Source organism: Brienomyrus brachyistius, chromosome 13 (assembly GCF_023856365.1).
Source record: "Brienomyrus brachyistius isolate T26 chromosome 13, BBRACH_0.4, whole genome shotgun sequence".
NCBI classification, from domain to species: domain Eukaryota; kingdom Metazoa; phylum Chordata; class Actinopteri; order Osteoglossiformes; family Mormyridae; genus Brienomyrus; species Brienomyrus brachyistius.
The window spans coordinates 5747851-5768441 of record NC_064545.1 but is presented as its reverse complement, the minus strand read 5'-3'; the positions used below and the strand labels follow the sequence as shown (position 1 = coordinate 5768441).

The 20591-nt window shown below is 39.8% G+C and overlaps 1 long non-coding RNA gene across 1 annotated transcript in view; it reads left to right on the top strand.

The window, feature by feature from the left end:
- The first annotated feature begins 3148 nt into the window (after positions 1–3148).
- The window catches only part of LOC125705795 (uncharacterized), a 37977-nt gene continuing 20534 nt past the window's right edge, over positions 3149–20591 (top strand). The window contains exons 1-2 of the long non-coding RNA XR_007381691.1: positions 3149–3409; positions 14411–14593. This is a non-coding gene — a long non-coding RNA (uncharacterized LOC125705795). The remainder of the gene's footprint in view (positions 3410–14410; positions 14594–20591) is intronic.

The following is a 20591-nucleotide window of genomic DNA, read 5'->3' as shown; positions in this document are numbered from 1 at the left end:
CCTGAGTGCCACACTCGATAGTATGAAACAAGCTATTTGGGAGTTTCAGACTGCAGTTGGTAGGCGCTTTTTTTTGTGTGTGGCAAGTGAACTCTAGTCAAGTGAAGTTTCCCCAACATAAATACCAGATGGTTTTTAGTGTTGCATCATCTTTCACCAACAGATCAGACATTATGTAGTGATGTTTCTGGAATGCGGGGGGGACTAAGGTGCGATGGCATAAAGGCAGACCCCTGAACAGATAAGGGTTCATAGGTCTGTCTTTTTGGCTTAGTACAATGGCGACTGCTTGGGTGTAAGCAGATGACATGATTTTGTGAACATCCCAACCCTCCAAATGGTGTGTTACCTGCTAGCGGCTGAAAGGGGGACTGATGCGTATCTGTCAGCTCCCTGGGGTTGCAGTTCACCGCCGCACACCTGGTTTCCAAAGCATGCAAAAGGTCATTAACCAAGAGCTGGGGGCTTTAAGAAACATTTTCTTTATTTTCCCGTGGACAAAGGAACATTGTCAGTCATTCTTCAGTGGGGAACAATTGCACATAAAGCATGTTTGTAAAGTGTTTTTTTTAACTGAATTTTATATTTTGCGTTGTAATTTAATGATGGTTATACCAGAATGTGTTTCAGCCTTCAGGATGCACCCAATATAAATGAATGTTTTTCAAAAACCTTACTTTGTTTTAGCCTTTATACTCATGCAGAAGATTGTTGCCAAGCATGCCAGACAGTGTATGTTTGTTTTTATTTTGGATAAAATATTTGGATAATTTAGCCAAGACACTACACACAAACCTGTGCTAAAAAATCAATATTTAGGTTATTACGAAAGTTTTTCCATGACTATTTAGATAAGGTGTTACAAGCTATAAATCTTAGATTTCTGGCTTTTAAAAAATATTTACAAAAAAATCTCTGTAATAAAATCATTTTTATTAGCAGTATTATTTTAAGTTACTTTTATTGTTCAGTATTTTACGTAGGAGAATAAAAAATGTTTTTCTTAAAATGCTTAATAATGACAAGAAGGTTACTGCCTGTATATTTTTTGTTAATCAGGTCAGTTGAACCTTGGTGGTTGAAGAAGTGATTCAAGCAAAACCTATAAGCAAAACTTACAGAACATGAAAGTTTTGAGGTGAACAGTTGTGCTTTTTTTATTTTAATTTGATGTGACAGTAGTGTGGGTTTTTAACTATAGCGTTATATGAAAGTAGTTTTGTACAGGTAACTAGGATTTTAAATGGCAAGATATGTTTGACTCAAAGCAGAATATAAACCATACTGTAATTTGGCACAAATTCAAGTAAGTGATTCAGGTTTAACCAAGAAAACAAATATTAAATGTACAGGAAAAGTTTTACGTGTCAGGGTAAGGTTATCAAAAGGGAATCAATGCAGAAGGCATGCACTTATTCAGAGCTGATTGGGAAACGTGTGCACGCACTGTATTTCAAAATAGGTTTTCCACCCATATATTTGCATGGCGATGAATAAAGTATCGTGGCAGAATAATTTGAAATTCATCACTGCTGCCATTGATCAGCTGCGTTCTACTATCCCGTCATGTTGTGTCAAAAGGCATGAGAACTATTAGCTGTAAATTACTGGGATGAGTCTTTTAAACTCAAGCGGGGTATCTTTAAATATTTTCTATGCCTGTGAACTCGGCGTCAGACTCAGATTTAAAAAGTTATTCATTAGCACAGACGTGGCATGTAGCCATGACGCGTGCTTTCAGTGGAAAAAAAAGCCCGTATCAGTTTAATAACCATTATTAAATATCTGTTTAAATAATAACACGGTAGTGATTATAGTAACACGCGTTTAATAGGCTGATGGGTGTCCTCACTATAGTTGGCCAATATGGCTCTTTTTGGCTCTTGTGTCCTTGATTATTCGTGATTGACATCCTTAAACGATCTCTATTTGAAAATATATTAAAAGGTTTGTAAAATGCATTTTATTCAGCGCACAGTGTATAAATTTACTTCATTATAGATCTTGGTCTACATGAATAATTACTCCGTTTTCTCTGTGAAGTGTACCCTGTCCATAGGCCACTGGCTTTTGTTCACATCGTTTCGATTTAAGTCAAAAGTAAGTTTTTAACCGAGATATGCTGAACACGTCTTTCTCATCCAGCATTTCTTTAATGATAAAAAAACTCCATGAAAACAGTAACACTGCATTAAGAAGCGATGAGAATAAACGTAATGGCGACAGCACGAAACAGATTTAAACATGCGTGACTGAGGTATTTCTTGGGTCAAATAACATTTAGAACTGTTAATAAGACAGTAGAGTGAATAAAACCATTTGATGGTGTTTTGGGTTAACTCTCACCAAGGCCTACGGCACGACTGTTCAGGGGCGTCAGAAGCATTTTGAATGTAGGGGGGACACACTGGCATAAAACTAATATTTTATGTTAAATGTAGAGGGGGGGTCCAAACGAATAATTATGAAATGTGAGCGGCACACGTCCCCCTCAGATTTAATGGCGGCGACGCCCATGCTACTGTTAAGATAGATAACCTGAAAGATTCTAAAATAAAATCAGGAACAAAGCAAAATACATTCCCATTGACAATGATACATTACAATGAGAGTGTCACTTTTATTAATGTTGATGCTCAAAGGTGCATCGCATGCTTCTGCCATACGCATCTGAACAAAAACGATTTATAAAGCAACGTGAATGAATTATGCATCTGATTGAAATTATTTTTAGATGGTGCCGCTTTTCAATTCCCATTGGTATATTGGAAAAGGTTACATTCTGGGGACGAGTGTTTGGTAAAGAGCTACGTAAGTGGGAGTACGTTTCTCTTTACTATGGTTAACGATGCCTCTCCGCGTACGCATGCACGCACACACACACACGCAACGTTTCATGTTGTTTCCCTGTAGCAAAAGCCTAGCTACATGGGACACGCACATGCATCACCACGTGATCTATTCGGCGCGCGACTTGAGCCATTGCTATATATGCGGCATAGGATGCCGGGTTCTAATAAGGGGTTACGTGTTTCAGCAGTAGATGCGGTTTCGTTGTTATGTATATGCATTTTTACATATTTAAAATCCATATGCTGGTCAGCATCCAATCATCATATTTAATTTCATTGAATTGTTCCGTAATTTCCCTATTTACGGGCTCAAGTCAGTAGCGAGTGTTACTAAGTAGAAGGCACTCTAAACGATGCTCATATGAAAAGTAGCTCAAGGACAAGTTAAATAAAAACCTGACGTTCCTTCTGAAGACGGTTAAAAACCAGGCTGAAATTCAAGACAGTGTGAAGTTTAAATAATAAAATGCTTTTAAAAGTGCCCTACGAGAAATCGATCAGACAAGGATGGTGGTAGAATGGTGAAAATTGAAATAAATGAAGAATCGCTATTTATGGTAAGTGAGTATTGTACCTTAATCGTAGTCAGGGCTGCTTTAACATTGTCACGGATGAATAATAGCATTAAATGACACCTTTCCTGATAGCTTCACTGCGCTATATTGACTTCATTGGAGTTTAATGGAACTAACCGTCATTGTTGCTTTTCAGGGCGATACCACTGATTTTGTCGATCTGATACAAAGTAATACCAACTCTGGTATCCCGATACCAACATTCTTAAGTGTTTTTGAGGGAATTAAATCGGAAATCTAGATAATTTTGAAAATTGGTGCATCGGTATATTTTATATCGTAACCTGTTTTGTGTGGAGTCGGAAGTCTCCGTGTGAAGCGGGAAGAGTGGGCAGAAGGAGAATACAGCATTTCCCAAACTTACCGTAAGGCGAAAATATCTTAAGGAGAAAATGCATTTTAATACAGTTCACCTAACCTAACAAACGCCAAAGCCTGGCCTAGCCTACCTTAAACATGCTTAAAACACTTACATTAGCCTACATTTGAGCAAAATCATTAACACAAAGCCTAATTTGTGAAAGAAGTGTTGAATATCTCATGTAGTTTATTGAATGATGTACTGAAAGTGAAAAACATTTACTCATCGTAAAGTCAAAATATTGTAATACGGACCATCGTAACCCGCCGAGCGTATGTACTTCCTGTCTTAACGCTTACATTTAGGCCCTTCTTCCTATAATAATATTTTTTATTTATTATATAACATTTATTTATAAAATATCTTTTGAGGGGAATCAATACTTTAACATTAAAATCCATTCTCAAAATGAAACATTCATACTGAAAGAATCAATATTTCAGTATTGATCTGTACATCCTTAGTACCATTACTCTGTTTTTGCATGCCTCTAAGAACATCCTTAGATATATTTGTGGATATGCTTGATCGTTTGTGTCCAGGAGATGGCTTTGAATAAAGTGGAGGAGTCAGTCCCGGCTTGGTCCATTACTTTAACCTATCTATGTATGCATCTGTCTTCTCAATGAGTGGGTGTTTTCAGGTGCAACACTCACAAGGATAAAGTTCAGGCTTTAAAAAAATCACTCCAGATAAAAGAAGCCTTCAAAATGTTCAACTTTCTGCCTTTCTGGTAGAAGGTAAAATGGTATGTGTCGTCCATGTAGCTGTGCAATGAAGCTCAATAAAGCAATCCACTTGACATCAATAAGGAGAGTAAGTCAAATTTAAGACTTCTTGTAATTTTTTTTAACAGATATTATTTGACCTTGGAGCTTTTACATGGCTGCAAAACATGGAAATATTCACCTTTCTTGTAGAGAGCCATAACAAAACTACCATAATCAGAATTAGGGAATTGGAGGGCCAGGCACCTCAGCAGGACTTTTAGTTATTCGTTGAAAAGGTAAACAGACTGATATAACTGTCTTATGACGTTTGGTAATCTTGTGTGGTGCACAGAAGGCTGAAGAACGGGCTTTGTTTGATGTTATCTGTTTTATGCTCTTCTTTTATGCTCTTGTACCTTGGAAAACTTCTTTTGAAAAGAAAAAGGTTTAGCAGCTATTATGAGCTAGGCAGGTGTTGTAGCATTTTCAATAGTGTGAAGCTTTTGAATCTTCTGAGAAATATAAAATAAAACAACCCTGTTAGGTGAACTGAATAACTTGGTAGTTGTAGGGGGTAATCATCAATATATGGTGAGATGAGCTGCAGTTGAAGCTGGTGTCAAAAGGCCGAAACCTTACAGTTCCTGTATACTAAACCCTGACACTTGATTATAATCAGTGTTGTTAAAGTCCTTACGGAATGTTTTGGGTTATTTTTTGTTAGGTAGGTTTATTTCACAGGAAGCCCTTTATCCTGTGTTAGAATAAGGTGAAGGTATATGTATTTGTGTAAATATAGGTTGCTATGTCAGAACTGAGGTTTGTTTGGGTGGCACAGTGGTTAGCACAGTTGTCTCACACCTCTGGGACCAGTGTTCAAGTCTCCACCATGGTTTTGAGTGGGGTTTACATGTTCCCCCTGTGTCATTGTGGGGTTTCCTCCCCACAGTCCAAAAACATGCTGGGCTGAATTGTTTATATTGTGAATTGTTTATTATAAGAATAGCTGTAGGTGTGAATATGGTGTGTGTGTGTAAATTGCTCTGCGATGGTTGGTGCCCTATTCTGGGTTGTTCGCTGCCTTGCACCTGTAGGCTCTGGACCCCCCCAAGACCCTGAATAGGATAAGTGGTTATAGGAAATGGATGGATGTTCAAACTAAGAAGATTTTATGACATGCATGCGTTTTAAGAGTTAAATAAGTAAGCTAAGTAGTTGATCTTATTTTGGATACCCAAACCTGGAGTCGGACATGACATAAACGATTGTATTAAATAGGAATTAATATAACAAGTTATAAAATTATGTTTTAAGTAAATAGTTTTTCATCAGTTTATAAAGCAGTAGTAAAGTGCTGATGTATAATATTTGTTTTTTTACTTGACATGTCAAAATAGTAATGGCCAAAATACCACTCTTTGCTTTGGATGTGGGGAGGGGGAAGATGCCCTTGAATAAATAAATAAATTTCTCATCCTGACTGAAGCCATGTGTTAATTGTTTAAATATTTCATTTTCTGAGCTCCCCTGCTTCCCGGCACAGGCAGAATACCAAGCAACGATGCTTAGAAATGCCTTTCTATTATGTCCAAAGCTGGTGTCAGTCATTTCCTCTGATGTCCAGGTTCTTTGGGAGCTAGGCAGCACTTCCGGTGGAGGCCAGCCAGCAGGTGTCAGTCCTGCCAGAGTAGTCCTGGGAGCCCTGTGTGTGATTTCCAGATCTGTGCGGTTAGAGTTTAGAATCCTGTTTGTAAAAAGTGTGAGGCGATAAAGAGATTCTCATATCTAATTTGCTTTGCCGTTGCTGGAGGCTAAAGGGCAACTCAAACTGTTGTTAAATGCTCTAGATTTGTTTAAGCCTTTCAGATGATAAAGTGATTTGTAGTGTTTTCATGTTTGTCAAGATTTGTGATTCACAGTTTAAAGAAGTTACCTTTTTGTTCCTTATTTAACCTTCCAGAGCTTAGAAAAAAAATTTAAAATTTAAGTTTAAATAGTCCCTGAAAATCATTGGCCATTATACAATCTTTGAAAATGACAAATACTGTTATAGTAGATTCATAGATAATGTTTTTTATACTTCTCATTCTGGTAGAATTATTTTTCCATACTTTTCCACAATCTTATATTGCTTTTATATTGTACAATTGTTTTTCTGTTGATAACTGGTCGATTGTTTTTTATTTTTGTGATAAGATGTCTTTGCATGTATATTTGTCCCAGTGTGGTGTGTAGTTTATCGTTATGGTCCAAGTTTTACATTTAATAAGTGTTTCTCAGCTCCTTATACAGAGACAGGTTTTATTTTTTTGGGCCTATTATATCTGTTACTGAATCAGCATGAAACTCCCCTCTGCCAGATGCCTCCTGAGCTAAACTGGAGAAGAGACTACATAATGTTTAAAACCTTATAACGAGCCTCATGGAGCTGAGTGTCTGGTCCGGTGACTTTTATCTTCACAAACCGGGACAGGCCAGGAGGGAGTAGAGGCTGCACACAGAAGCACAGGAGAAGCACATGTTTTCCTTCGCCGAAAGCGTGCGCCCAGCCTGTTTGGCAAAGCGCTACTGTGCTTCATGCTGTTCTGGTGGAGAAGCTGCTCGGCGCCTGCTCTTGAGATTTACATGTGTTTTCTCTTATCTGTGAAGGAGAGGCACACTCCACTCGCGTTGTGCAGATTTCTGTCAGTCATGGGCCTTTCTCCCCTACTAACACGTGCACGGTTATTTGCCCGGGCTTCCCCCACTCCAAAACTGCTCAGGGGCTTGTCATTCATATGTCTCTTGTAAGCAATTGTCCTGTGAAATGGACGTGGTAATTTCTTGCAGGTGCGTGGGTTAAACATTTTTGTACTTCATCAGAAATGGATTAAAATTCTGGTAATGTCTAAACCTGATTTACAAATCAGATCAGATTCAGATTCTACAATTGTGCAGTCTGGTTTTGAGGCAAATGTAATTTAGTGTAAAGCTGACAGAATTGAGAACAAATTGTAGGAATCTGAATGTTTTTGCTTTTTTAAGAGAAAAAAATGATTTAATATCAGATAATTTATTAGTGAAATTAATTTTTAAAAATTGTCAAAAAATGGTTTAAACTGGATAAGTATTCCTGCAAAAACATTATAGATACAACAGAGCCTGAATTTTTGTTTTCCAAATTTGTGAGAATAAATGGCAGTAAATGGCTCCGGCTCATTTGAGCAAAGACTTGGACTTATTAACGGATAATAAACAACACGTCAGAGATAACAAATGTTTTTGTGCTTCCAAAGTTTTTTGAAATTTTTTTTTTGGCTTCTTGGCAATGTATTGACATTTAACTGCAGTTGCTGAATTGGACAGCAGGTGGCACATTAGTTAAAGACATGCGCTCAAAGCCTGAAGGTTACCAGTTAAAGCCGTAAGAGGTACTATGCTTTAGTACCTTTAGGTAAAGTGTCTACTCTGAATTGTTCCCATGAAATATTCAGCTGCATAAATAGATTTACAAAAAAAGAACAACCAAATATAAATGCTGAACAATAATAAACACCTGCTGTTCTAAAACAGTGACATTGAGATACGAGTCTTGTTGTGAATCACCATGCTTTACTGTGCACTCACGTCCCACACATTTCATTTATAATATTTTGAATCGGCACTTGACATCCGAGAGCCTTTTCTGCAAAACTGGGTTTAGGAGATGGGTTCATCTCACAGACTTGGCGCTGTAAAATAATCGCTGCCTTCCCAGAAGCGCAAGGCACTTAAGGATATACATAAACAACATAAAATATCTGCTGTGAGGGGGGCAGTGAGGAAAGAAGCCTTCCATTCTTGTCTACTATCCCTCTATTGTCACTTACATTTGGCTTTGATTATGCACTCGCCCCAGGCGCCTCCCGGCCTGCACAAGAGCCAGCAGTAATTTGGTTTATGGAGATCATATGGCGGGGGAAAGAGCTTGAAAGACAGGACTGCGAGAGCCGTTTTTGATTAATGCGATTTGTGGCTGGCGTTCGTTCTCTTTTCCCGCCGTGGAAGCGACACCCTGCAGTACGCGTGCCGGCCCAGGGATGAGCAGCAGCAAGGGCCAATTTTAAAGTACAATATACGCACTGTTTTTGTACATCTCAGATTCCGTTTCCTGTCGGGAGGGGTAAAGAAGGGCTTGGTAAGCGATCCATATGTGGGTGGAAAACCACACAGAGTGAAGGTTGCTTTTGTCATTAGCAATTAATGTGACTGCCGTGTGTGAGATGGACTGCCACTGCAGCAATGTCTTCTGAAGTGTTTCTTGGAAAGGGGAGAAACTGGTAGGCAGTTGGGTTTAGGGCACTTTTATGGTGTATCTTTTAAAGGCATGTTTTTCTTTTTTTTTAAAAAAAAAAATGTAGAAAATTCCACTCCTTCTAGTGGCAAGATTGCAAAAGCCTGTTTGTTTTAATTTTGAGGTTTACCATTCGCAATTGGCCAGGAAGAACCACAACAAAAGCCTGTCCACCTTCCCTGGGTGATGCCTGCTCCCCCGCACAATGCCAGTCCTCGTTAAGTGTGACCAAAAATGTCATCAAGTCGTTTAATGCCCCTTAATGTCATTGTATCGTTTACGCTCTTGAATGGAGTGGAAATGGATCCCATCTGGGGAATTTTGGAGCCCTAAAAAAGGAAAGCAGAGGAAAAGTTGACAGGCTATTTAGATGTGCTGCCTCACTTTACATTAGCGTGTACAGCACCACGAAGCGAAGGCTGATTTGGGGCCAGATTTCAGTCTGTGTTCTGTGGGCCTGGAGCGACAGATCGCTTACCTTAGAAAATCAGGAAGTCAATCGAGGAATATCTGGCCCACTGAGGGGCTCTGGAGTCCCTGGGAATAATGTGAAACTCAAAGAAAGAAAGATAGAGAGACCATTCAGTAAATCCATTACTGTTTAAGAGGCCTGAGAGCATGAAAAGAGCCGTCTTATTAAATACACCATCTGATAAAAACTCTGCTTTAGCTGGAGGGGTTACTTGGCAGTCATTGTGACAACCTAGAGAGGATAATCAATTATGAGATGTGCACTGGTTGGCACATCCCTGCTTTGAACCTCCTATCCAGACACACCCCTCTGAAGAAGGTATGGATCTCTTTGATTTGCACAGGTGTATAGTTAAGTTTGGAATGTTGTGCTTTTATCCTAGAGTGTGAACTGTTTTCTGTCATTAACAGGATGTGATTCCTATGAGTTTTAAGATGCTACAGGTGTGGGTGGCTAACCCATCCTGCTGACATGCACTGTGGTATGTATAAATACTCAGACAAGCGGTGAAGTTATCCACTGTCACCTGTGTTGTGAAAAGCGATTGTCGGACTCTGCAGGAGGTCACCCCAATGTAGACTTCTGGGGTCTCGTTTATCATCCATGTGTACAAAGAGTTTTGTGCATAAGTTATGCGTACAGACATTTTTACGCATAGAGTGATATTTTGTCGTTTCTTCCTGTGCATAGACATGTGCATATACAGTGGGAACCTTGCATCCGCGGTTTCAGTTATCCACGGTTTGCCACAGTCTGAAGAAAAAAATTGGAAAATTCTAGAAACAAACTATTCATAAGTTTCAAACGGCACACCAGCTCAGTACAAGCTGTAATATGGTGAAATCCACCAGCCCATATCTCTGTTCCCATATCCATGCTTCTCCACAGAACTCTCATCCAGTTTGCCTCTAGCGTTCTTACTGATTGCATTTGTTGCCACATTATCACAGTGTCTGTGTTATAAAAATGTATAAAAACCATGATTTTCATTGCTCTGTCATCACTTGAGAATTAGGCTAAAACATCCCTCAGTTTCATTCGAGAGAGAGAGAGAGTACAGTGAATTACATTATACCGTGCTGTATAATAAAGTAGAATGTACTATATTATCACTGTTTTTATATTAGTAATGCCTTAATGTGCAATTAAACTTTACCATTTATGTGGTCTCATATATGGGGTACTTGGATGGACCACTACTATCCTCAGTTTTAGCCATCTGCGGTAGTTCTTGGAACATATTACCTATTGATATGGGGCGATTACTTTATTTACCAATATTCCTAACCATGCATATGTGTAAACTTAGCAGTAGAGAAGGGTAACTGCAGCAAATCGATCTCACATAGGGTACGCACAGATGACCACTTGATTATGTTGATAGACAAATTGGATGATCTATTCATGTTCATACAAAATATGAGCAGGCAGGTCATGCTAATGACAAGGAATCATTCGAATGTTATATGCAGTGCATGCCCACAGAAAAATGATATCTCTGTCACTCAATATATGCATTACAAACCGACTGGCACAGTTCATTTTCAGCAACATTCACTTGCTGGTCTGCTGAGGCCTGTGACTTATTTTACTTGCTGCAGTGAGTTAAACACAACTACAGCAGTGTCTTACCTATGTCTGATAGCCTAGTGTCATCCATTGGTGATGGAGCTGCACTGTCAGTGTCACTCCCTGGAATGTTTCCTGTTAGGGATGTTTTGCCTACAATGGCAGCTACTTTATCACTCAGAGGTGGCACATAAATGGTGCTTAGGCCATCCCCTGTGGAACAGACGTGGGATCCGTGGACCGCAGTTATTTTTTTTTGGTGGTCATTTTCAGATCAAATCCTTTCTTCCTCACCTCTGCAGCCATACTTATTGCAGTTGACATGTTAACTGCATGTCACCTGTCCCCATCCAGCAAAATTTCCACCTCACTGAAGTTCCATTTTTTTCCCCCTCTTTTTATAACTTTATTTCTGAAAAACACAATACAGTTTCAACAAATTAACAATGCAGTCATATAGTGCAAAATATATTATATTATAAACAGGAGTAAGGATAAAAGGGTACATGTCTCGCCATGGTTTCCATTTCTGCAACATATTCTCCTATTGTGCAGTTTGACCTGTGTTATGTGGAAGTTAAATGCCCATATATGGTTTATTGAGGGTGTTTATTTAAATTAGTCTTAATTATTCTTAAATTAATCTTGCATTAGAGCATGTGTTTCATGCTAGGTCTGGTTCTAAGTCAAAGAACCTTCCAGACTATTTTTTTGCAGTAAAGGACGCTTGACAGCACTTAACAAATCTAGGATTCCAATTTTAAGTTATGAGGCTTTAGGTACTGCAGTAGCCTTTTTGTGTTTTAAGAATGATTAGAAGTTGGATAATGCTAAGTTGTTAGGTCAGACTGTTCCTGCCTGGAAACTTCTTCACTTTGGCTTAGACAGGCACAGCAATATATAATCTGTAAAGCAATTTTAGATTTATAAATTAGTTTGAAAAGAGTTCAGCAATGTTTAATTTCGGTGTATTTACAGCCTATTGTATGGCCTTGTACCCATGAATGCAGAGCAGCTATAAAGCCCTCGGGAAGGACCTTTCATGAAGGAACTTAGTTGTTCAAGTTTCCTTGCTACAAGTCGCTAATATTTATTTTGTTGTGATTTAAGACAACATTAACTCTAAGACCATATGGCCTTATGGTTGGTATAGTCGTTCTTTTCATCGCTACATCTTGCATTGCTTCCTTGGTGTCAATCTGTACTGGAAGATGCGTCAGGTACACGCCACCTGTTTCTAGACCGTTGACCCTTTAAGCTCCTTGAGTCTCCTAAGCTGATGGCTGCCGCAGTAGATTTGTTTTTAATGCGCTGTGATTTTCCAAAGCTTCTCTTTCCTTATCCATTTCCTGCTGTCTTCTTGGACTAGTAAAGTAGCCAAAGCAAACTTCAAATCCCTCCCATCAGGATGAATTTGGAGATAACCACCATCTGTGTTTCGAATTTCTTTGCGTTGCAGCCTTTAATTAACAGAAGAGGAACTAAAAACACCTTTAAAACAAGGACCCCTACAAATAGACACGTTAAGTGATTTGTAGAAAATATGTTGCTAAATTATTTACCAGTTAGTTCTAGAATTCAAACGGATCAGTCCTTGGTGTGTATCGAAATGCTATAAGGAAACATTATATGGGCATTGTAACGCAAATGTGGTTTTCAGTTCGTCAATGACTTGAATTAACATGAAGGCAAAAGCTTTTTTAATTCACAGCATGTTCGCAGAAGAGATTTTCATGATTTATGGTGTTATCCTTCCCCTTGCTGTATTTTACGTATTAATAAATCTGCTAATGAAATCCAGGCAGAGGTCTTTTCGATGAACGTCTAACTAGTTATAGAGTTTCCGTTTTATTTCATAATTGAATAATGGATGGAATGATATATTGCGTTTTACTCCGGCAGAGCCGTCAGCTGTAATTTTCCTTCCCACACACGAGGACCGGGCGCCGGTATAAATGACGACTCTGAATGTGCTGGCTCAGCCGAGGATGCATGATGCCCCTTTCTGCCTGCCTGCCTGTCTGTCTGCCTGCCTGTCTGTCTGTTGTTTGCGGCGAGTAGACAGGAATGACATCATAGAGCCGCACTTGGCTTACACCCCTGGCAGCCCTTTGTCCTTTGGATAACTCAGCCAAGGCTTTTGATATGGAAGCAGTTACTTCCCCCGTGACTTTGGCACTGAGATGCCACCAAGGAGCCCCTCTTTCACTGGAACCTCGTCAGCCCACATTCTTGGGAGGGGTCCTGTTTTAATCAGTGTTGCATGCTTATCTCAGAGATGCGATTTTAATGCGGGGGGGGGGGGGTGTCTTTGAGGGGAATGGTGGGTTTTTTTAACGGGATTCATCTGGTAAAATGAGAACTCGCAAGTTACTCTTTTCTTGCTTAAATGAGGGTTGGATGCGACACCGATTTTCTGAAATCTTTTTTCTAACATGCTTTAAATTAAAAACAGTTCCTCTTATATTTCACTCCTCATTGTTTGGATAAACACACAAAACCAGAATGATCTGAGCCAATGTATGATTGATAGTTGGGTGTTGGGGGTCGGGTTAGTTTGAATGCTTATTGTGGACGGGTGGTTTCATTGAAGAAATTACTTGATAACTCTTGTTCTCCTGGGGAATTAAACAGCCCCTCCCTCAAGGCTAATCACACGTAGTTGTGTGTCAATGAAGTCTGAATTACGGATTATTGCTGTCTTGGTGATTTTCTGCCTGGGTTTTTATTTTTTATTTTTTTTGGCCGTGGCTTGGCCGTTTCCGAAGAACATACTTTGTCATGATTTCTCTGTAATTTAAAGACCCTGTCACACCACTCCAAAATCTTGGACAATTCTAAGCATTGTCTACAGGGTAATGAAAGTAATAAAGGCGCCCCTGGAAGAGAGCGACACGGCTTGGCCTTCCAAAGAATGAAAATTGTCCTTAAACCCAAATGAGAACTTGGCAGGTGAACACAGCCCCTCACATTAGGTTTCCACGTCGCTTTACATCAGACCCACCAAAGTGCATGTGGAGGAGTAGCTTTGGTCCGTGGATAGCAGCTTCGGAAACATTATCCCACAGTACCAACCATGGAACTGGATAAGTTTCTTATTGTTCCTAACCCTAAATCCAGATTGCCAAGCCATAATCAGCGATTGTTATTGTACATTTCTATTCATATTGATAACAATGTATACATATATTTTTAGTGTGTGCACATACTTTCTGAGCTGCATGAGTATCTTCTGGGTGTTCTTGGCAAATTACATCTCTATCCATGGTGTGTGACACCGTAGTAATGTGTGCCCTGCAATGTAATGACATCCCATCCAGGGCTTCTCTCAGCCTTATACTGCATGCTGCCTTGAATAGACTCCAGCCTTTCCCACCTTGAGACCCTGCACTTCTGCTTTAAAATACTTTTTAAATGTTTTTATTTTAAGAATATGCAGTGTGGCAGTTCTGATAAAGCTACATTAAAACAGAGATTTAAAATGGCATGTTTTTCTATACTGCTCAGTACCACCCAGTTTAACAGGCCAGGTATTTATGCCTCTGTTTCATATAACTAGCTGCAGCTCCAGAGGGTGTAGCCAGGAGATAGACATTTGTCAACCTGTGAGCAGTACATCGTGGGAAGGTTTCACAGCTACCGTGTAGATGTGGCCCAGCAGTAGCCCCTCCACTCCCCCACGTGAATGGTGCACACCGTGGTGCGTTCACAGGCTGTGTACCTCTGACACGAAAAGACTGAGGTAAGTGAATGCCGGTCTCAGGAGCCGTCCACACTTAGGCTTTCTGAAAATTGTAACGAGTTGTCTTCGGTTTCTTCAGCACAAAGATTTCCTTTTACGTAATAATTCATAGCTTTACTCTCAGTGTGAGTCTCTCTCGTCATAAGTTCCAGAAAGATGGTTTCCAGTTGTGCCTGCATGAGGTCCCGAAGCTCAGTCCAAAGGTGCAGTGCCTTTAAGTTCCAAAAAAAAAAAATCCACATTCTTAATTTTAGTGTAAAGTTAAACCCAGACCCATCACGGTTCAAAAATATGGGTTGCCGGCTGGAGACTTGGCACACATTCGTCTGGTACGCTGGCCATTTCTGAATTATTCTGCGGGAGTGTATAATTCAAAACACCCAGAGCTGTCAGGATAACTGTGTTTACCAGCTACAACATGGTCACACAACAGGTCACTCGATATTCTCCTTAAATTCAGATCAGGAGACAGACCTGCACACAGAAGAATATTAATATTATTGCGTATTAAAACTGCACCTGACATTTCGTTTCCTGTGTCTTGTAGCGTAGCCACCAGAACCTGACATCTTTTCTTTATGGGCAGTAATTAATATACGAATAAAGCTTTACTCTCTCCATTTGCTGAAAATTTATGTAAATTGTAACTGCTAATGTTATAGGCACTATTACGAACAATCAAAATGCAATTGAACATACTTTAGGTGCAGGTCCCAAGAGAGGCTCTGGCGCTGAGTGAAGTACCTGACCTGAATTGCTTCAGTAAAAATATCCAGCTGGGTATAAATAGGAAATTGTTGTCGGCGGAGTAAAGCAAAGTATCACTACTTGTTATTTATGCCCCAGGTTTTATTTACTTTTACTTAAAAAATGCTTTTCATTGTTTGTAAGAAGGATACATTTCTAAATATGTAAAGCAAAATTTATGTTTGTCTCTGCAACAGATGGTATCCATACTGTGCATAAAGGTAAGTCCTAAGAGGCTAGAAAAGCCATGTCCATAGTTTTTAACTGCCGGAAGAGAGCAATTTCTGGATTTCTGGTACTTTCTGGATTTTCCCAGTGATGGGAGAGTGAATAAACACCTTATGCTTAAGGTGTACTTGACACTGAAACCCAAAACTTAAGAATAACTATTTGAGAGTGATTTCCAAAACATCACTTCCTTAAAATAAGAACACAGTAGAGACCTTCAGACTCATTACCTGTAAAGTGGTTTTTCTGTGAGATGTTTCCCCTGGCTAAGGATAGAAACCTTAGCACAGAGGCCGTGATGCCCGACGTAGCGGCAGTGGCTGTTTCGACGGTGAGAAATGTGTGACTATATAGCACTGCACCACCTGTATCTGAAAAGCAGACTCAAAATTTTGCGGGAAGTGAAGCGGACAAAAGGGGCATTGTTGTCAGCGGTAGGTCGGCTGTGCCAGGCTAGAGCTGTAGAACATTCCATGGTGTCACAAAATACCCTGTCAGTTTCCTATTGGAAGTACCAGCCCAGAATGAAACACAGTGCCAGTGTGGTGGGCGGGGAATCTGGAGGGGCCAGAGGTGGACATTTCAGATAAAATCCAGACCAAGATTTTGTTTCAACCAACCAGTTGTACTCTGTGATTGTGACTCTTTATGCTCAATCGGTTGGTTGAAACAAAATCCTGGTTTGGATTTTTTCTTTCTGGATCTGAAATGTTCACCTCTGGGAGGGGCTCACAATGCTCTTAAAAAATGCCACCCCCCCTTATTTTTAAAGTGTTGATTGTTCCATTGTTTTTTTTTTTATTATTTCTCAGGCTGTATATGTTATTCCTGGTTTATTTATTGTCTTTTCATATTGCCAGATGTAAACTCAGAGAAACAGGATGGCCAATGCCCCTGTTCCAGATGTTGGAGTAAGTGAGTTAGTCTCTGTAAACGGGCATTGACAAGGGGCAGATCTTTTTTCAAGCCCACTGAGAGATGACTGGATGCCTGTCAAACAGACCCAGTAGATGTGTATTGCTCTTGGGGGGAAAAAAGGAATAAAGTAGGAAAATACCTCTATGAGGTCTGTGGAATGCCTTGCAAACACAGCAACGTGCAGAGCATTGCCAGTGAAATCGCTCACCTGCCCTCGGTGTGGGACGCTAATGTGGGACGTTGTGTCTGAGAGGGCAGCATGCCAACGCAGACATAAGAAGCCTCGGTGCTTTGGACGGATGAAAAGTGGTCGTTGGCTAGGAAGGTTGTATATTACTGCTCCAGTGGGGAGGGGATGTGAGCAGGATTATCCATCCTCCAGGTAAGGAGGCGTAGGTGCTGGATGAGTACTGCAGGAGCTGAACCCGCCCGCCGTGGTGCGGTTTGGCACACCAAGTGGCACAGTCCACATAGCCATGGATTCCAATTAAGTGTGCTTTATTGCCGCTGCCCGTGTCTCAACCTACTTTATCAGCCGAGTTTGTTTTATTTTTATTTGCATGAGATTGTCGAAAATGTAAACCCCTTACATGAGAGTCTGAAAATCTTTGGACAGATCTTTTCCAAAAAAGAAACGATTCCTTTTAAGGATTTGTGCATTTGTCTTTACTGAAATAAATGAAAAGGATCTTAACTAAACTTCCTGAGGATGGCTTTGGTTTGTTTATGTACAGTTCATTCATTTTTCTGTTCCTTTTCAGGTTACCTGTGGTATAAACAGGATAATGAACCTCTTAGTAATTTCATGGAAACAAATGAAAAACATTTCTCTCTTTTCTGCTTTTTTGGTGCATGAGTTTAAGTACTTTGTGGATTTTTTTGTGATTTTTTTTTTTACTCAATTAATTACTCCATTTAAGGAAAGGTATGACATTTGTGATCAGGACAGGAAATACTCTGAGGGTGTTGCCTTAAATATAAGACATAAGACTGTAATATCTTGATTGAAATGTTATGATATTGGTCACAATATGGCATGTGCAAAAATTTATTTTTTGGCTTTAAAGAATATTGAGTCTGGATGATTTAAGAGGCTGGGTGGGTAGGTGAGAGAATTTCTGAGCCCGATTTCTCTGTCTGACCTGTACTCTACTGCTGAGTGATGAGCAAATTGAATTTACAGTTGTCAGCACGACACAGTCCATCTGCGTTTTAGGTTTTATTGGATCTATGGTCATGGTTCATTCATTTCACCACTTGCCAGACTGCTGTAATTTTAACATGGCTGCTGGTGAAAATGACAAAGTTGTAGGTGGAAAGATAGAAAAAAAATCTCATTCGGTTTGCGGTAGTTGTTTATTCTGTTATTTTTGTGCAGGGCTCGTAGACGGACTGTGTCCATGCAGACTCACCCATGGCATCCTCAAATCTCATTTTATTGACCCTAATGTTTTCTCCTGTATCATTTTACATTGCAGTTCATTTTCAGCTTTGTTTCCATGTTCTATGCACCCTGGAGGTGTAGATGAGGAAAGATTTGTTGGCCTATACTATACATTTTCTGTGACTTGGTGGGGTTCTTGCTGTTCTGTAATGTAACTGTCCGCCTGTCCTCACATACAATTCATCGTTGGTGTTTGCCTTCCACTACTTATATTAACTTATATCAGTGGTTCTCAAAGTCGGCCCCACTGCCCTGCTTGTTTTCCAGCTATCCCTGCCCCACACACAAGTCCCAGCTGTCTTTCAGCTTCTGATTACCTGGATCAGGTGTGTTCAGTCAATCAGCAGTGTGTAGGGCAGGGATAGCTGGAAAACAAGCAGGGCAGTGGGGCCTGAGGACCGAGTTTGAGAACCACTGACTTATATGAACATGATAAAGAAACGTTCCACAAAAAGTAGTACCAGTATTTGTATCAGAAAAGTAAGCAATTAGATGTATAGAATGTGTAGAATTTTGTCTTTCTCATTTTTCATTTTCTATATGTGGTGTACATATTTTTAAATTTATGTGTAGAATAGTCATTTTGTAGTGTCTATTTAAAGGACTTTAAGTTGAGGTGCTGTAAATCAAAACAAGGGTTGGGCATGTGACCTCAGGAAGAAATTGAGAATTTATTTAACGCCATGGTTCATTGTTACATTGTCAGCACTCACATCACTGCTGGAAAAGCAATAAAACATCAGAAATGTGCACCTGTTCTTTATTAGGAAAGTAAACTTTCTAGCTCCCAGTCTGGGCAGGAGCAGGGGGAGTCATCCATCTTAAGAATAGATCCCCAGACTGTGAAGAAGGGGGAAAAAACCCTCTTAGCCATGGAGAAACGCCAGGCTCTAAGTAAGTGCTACAATAACAAGTCAATTATAGATGCACGGAAGATAGGAGTTTCTATGAAATTTCGTTTACGTACTTAGACTTGAGATGGATTACAATTTACATTAGCGGATGCGGGTGCGTGCCCCTTGAACACAAATGCATTTTTTGAGGTAAACAAGCACACAATCCGATCCCCTGCTGGAATGCATTTTTAAATTTCACCTCCGAATATGTTAGTTTCCCAAGGTCCTGCACCTGACCCTTGATACAGTTGTTGGCTTTGACTGGCTTGAGCATAGATGACCTGCAGCAATGTCACATTCTGAATTCTGTTTTCAAACAGTGGCCGCGAGCACAAAAGCCTTATCATACTATCAGCAATAACTAATACCGCTCATACCGCCACTGAAAAGAAGAAATACAGCTCGTACTATAAGAATTATTAATATTTTTGTTCTGATGTTGCAGTTAATTCCGAACATTATTTATATAGTGTACTTACGCGAACAATCCTGCACATTATGAATACAAGTGGAACGAGAATTGAAATTTTCTGCAAACTAATATAGGAAAATACCAATAATTGTGAAAAAATTGCAAACATTTTAAAATGTAGGGAATGTAGTTGGAGATGTAGAACAGCATAATAAAATGGATAAGTCAAGAAAATTATTAGTAAAAAATGGTGTTTATTATATTTATATATACAATATGCATATTGTTAATAAATGACATTGTGTCCCTGAGTCCTGCTGTTTCCATTTATTTGGTCATTCTCGGTAGTGTTAAGTATGTCCAGTGTACAGGCTTTAGGAATTTTCCCAAGGACTATAATATGATTAGGGAAGAAAGGGCCCCTTAAATAATATTGCAGCTAAAATCTCAATGAAGGACTGGCATGAGATCAGCACCCTCCCGTGTATGCAAACCTACTTTACCAGAGTAAATTATTTATACCAGGAGCAGATCTGTGGCACAGATCTCCAGGCTCTAATTAAGAGGATTGTGATGCAACAATGAAGTCATAATAATGTAATTTAGCTGGAAATAACACAGCCAGCCGTTTATATTAAGAGGTGTGATCACATCCTTTCTGCCGAGTTCGGCGGGTGGGTCCTGCGACAACCCTGCTTGGTGCCAACCTGTTGTCACCTAAGTGGCGGCGAAGGCTGGCGCAGAGGAAGGACGGTGGCTCTGTGCCACCTGGGCTCACTGTGGGTGGGTGGTAGTGGGGGGGGGAGGATCTGACTGCTCACCTCAGGTGTGTTAGGCAGCCTAATAGAATCACAGGAGTGGGATAGCAGCATGTATGGGAAGCCAAACAAACACCCCTGCACAGACCCGAACTCAGCGCCCTGCCATTAAGTACACATTCATTCAGAGCCAGCTGGTCAGCTCAGTTGTTACCGGAGAGGTTGTGCTTAAAAGCCATTTTTTTAATGTTATGTGGAGTTTTTTCAGTCCTTCATGTCTTCTGTCAATATGGAAGCAGAAGTCACAACATTTCTCTAAATACCTTTGTGCTAAGAGGTGCAGTTAAGCAGTTTTCAGTAATAAATGATATATCGATGAATGCCACTGTGCAGATTTATTACTATACTATTATTGTTAAATATTGGCATTGTATTGCTATTTTGGAATGTCATTTATATTTCATTAACATTAGTCATTTAGTGTCAGAGTGCCACAGTATATGTCATGTCAAGCAGTCATCTGTTAGATGGCAAAAATGGCTAGCTAGCTTAACCACATAGTACACACTCTGCCATCAGACATGGGATGTTGCAC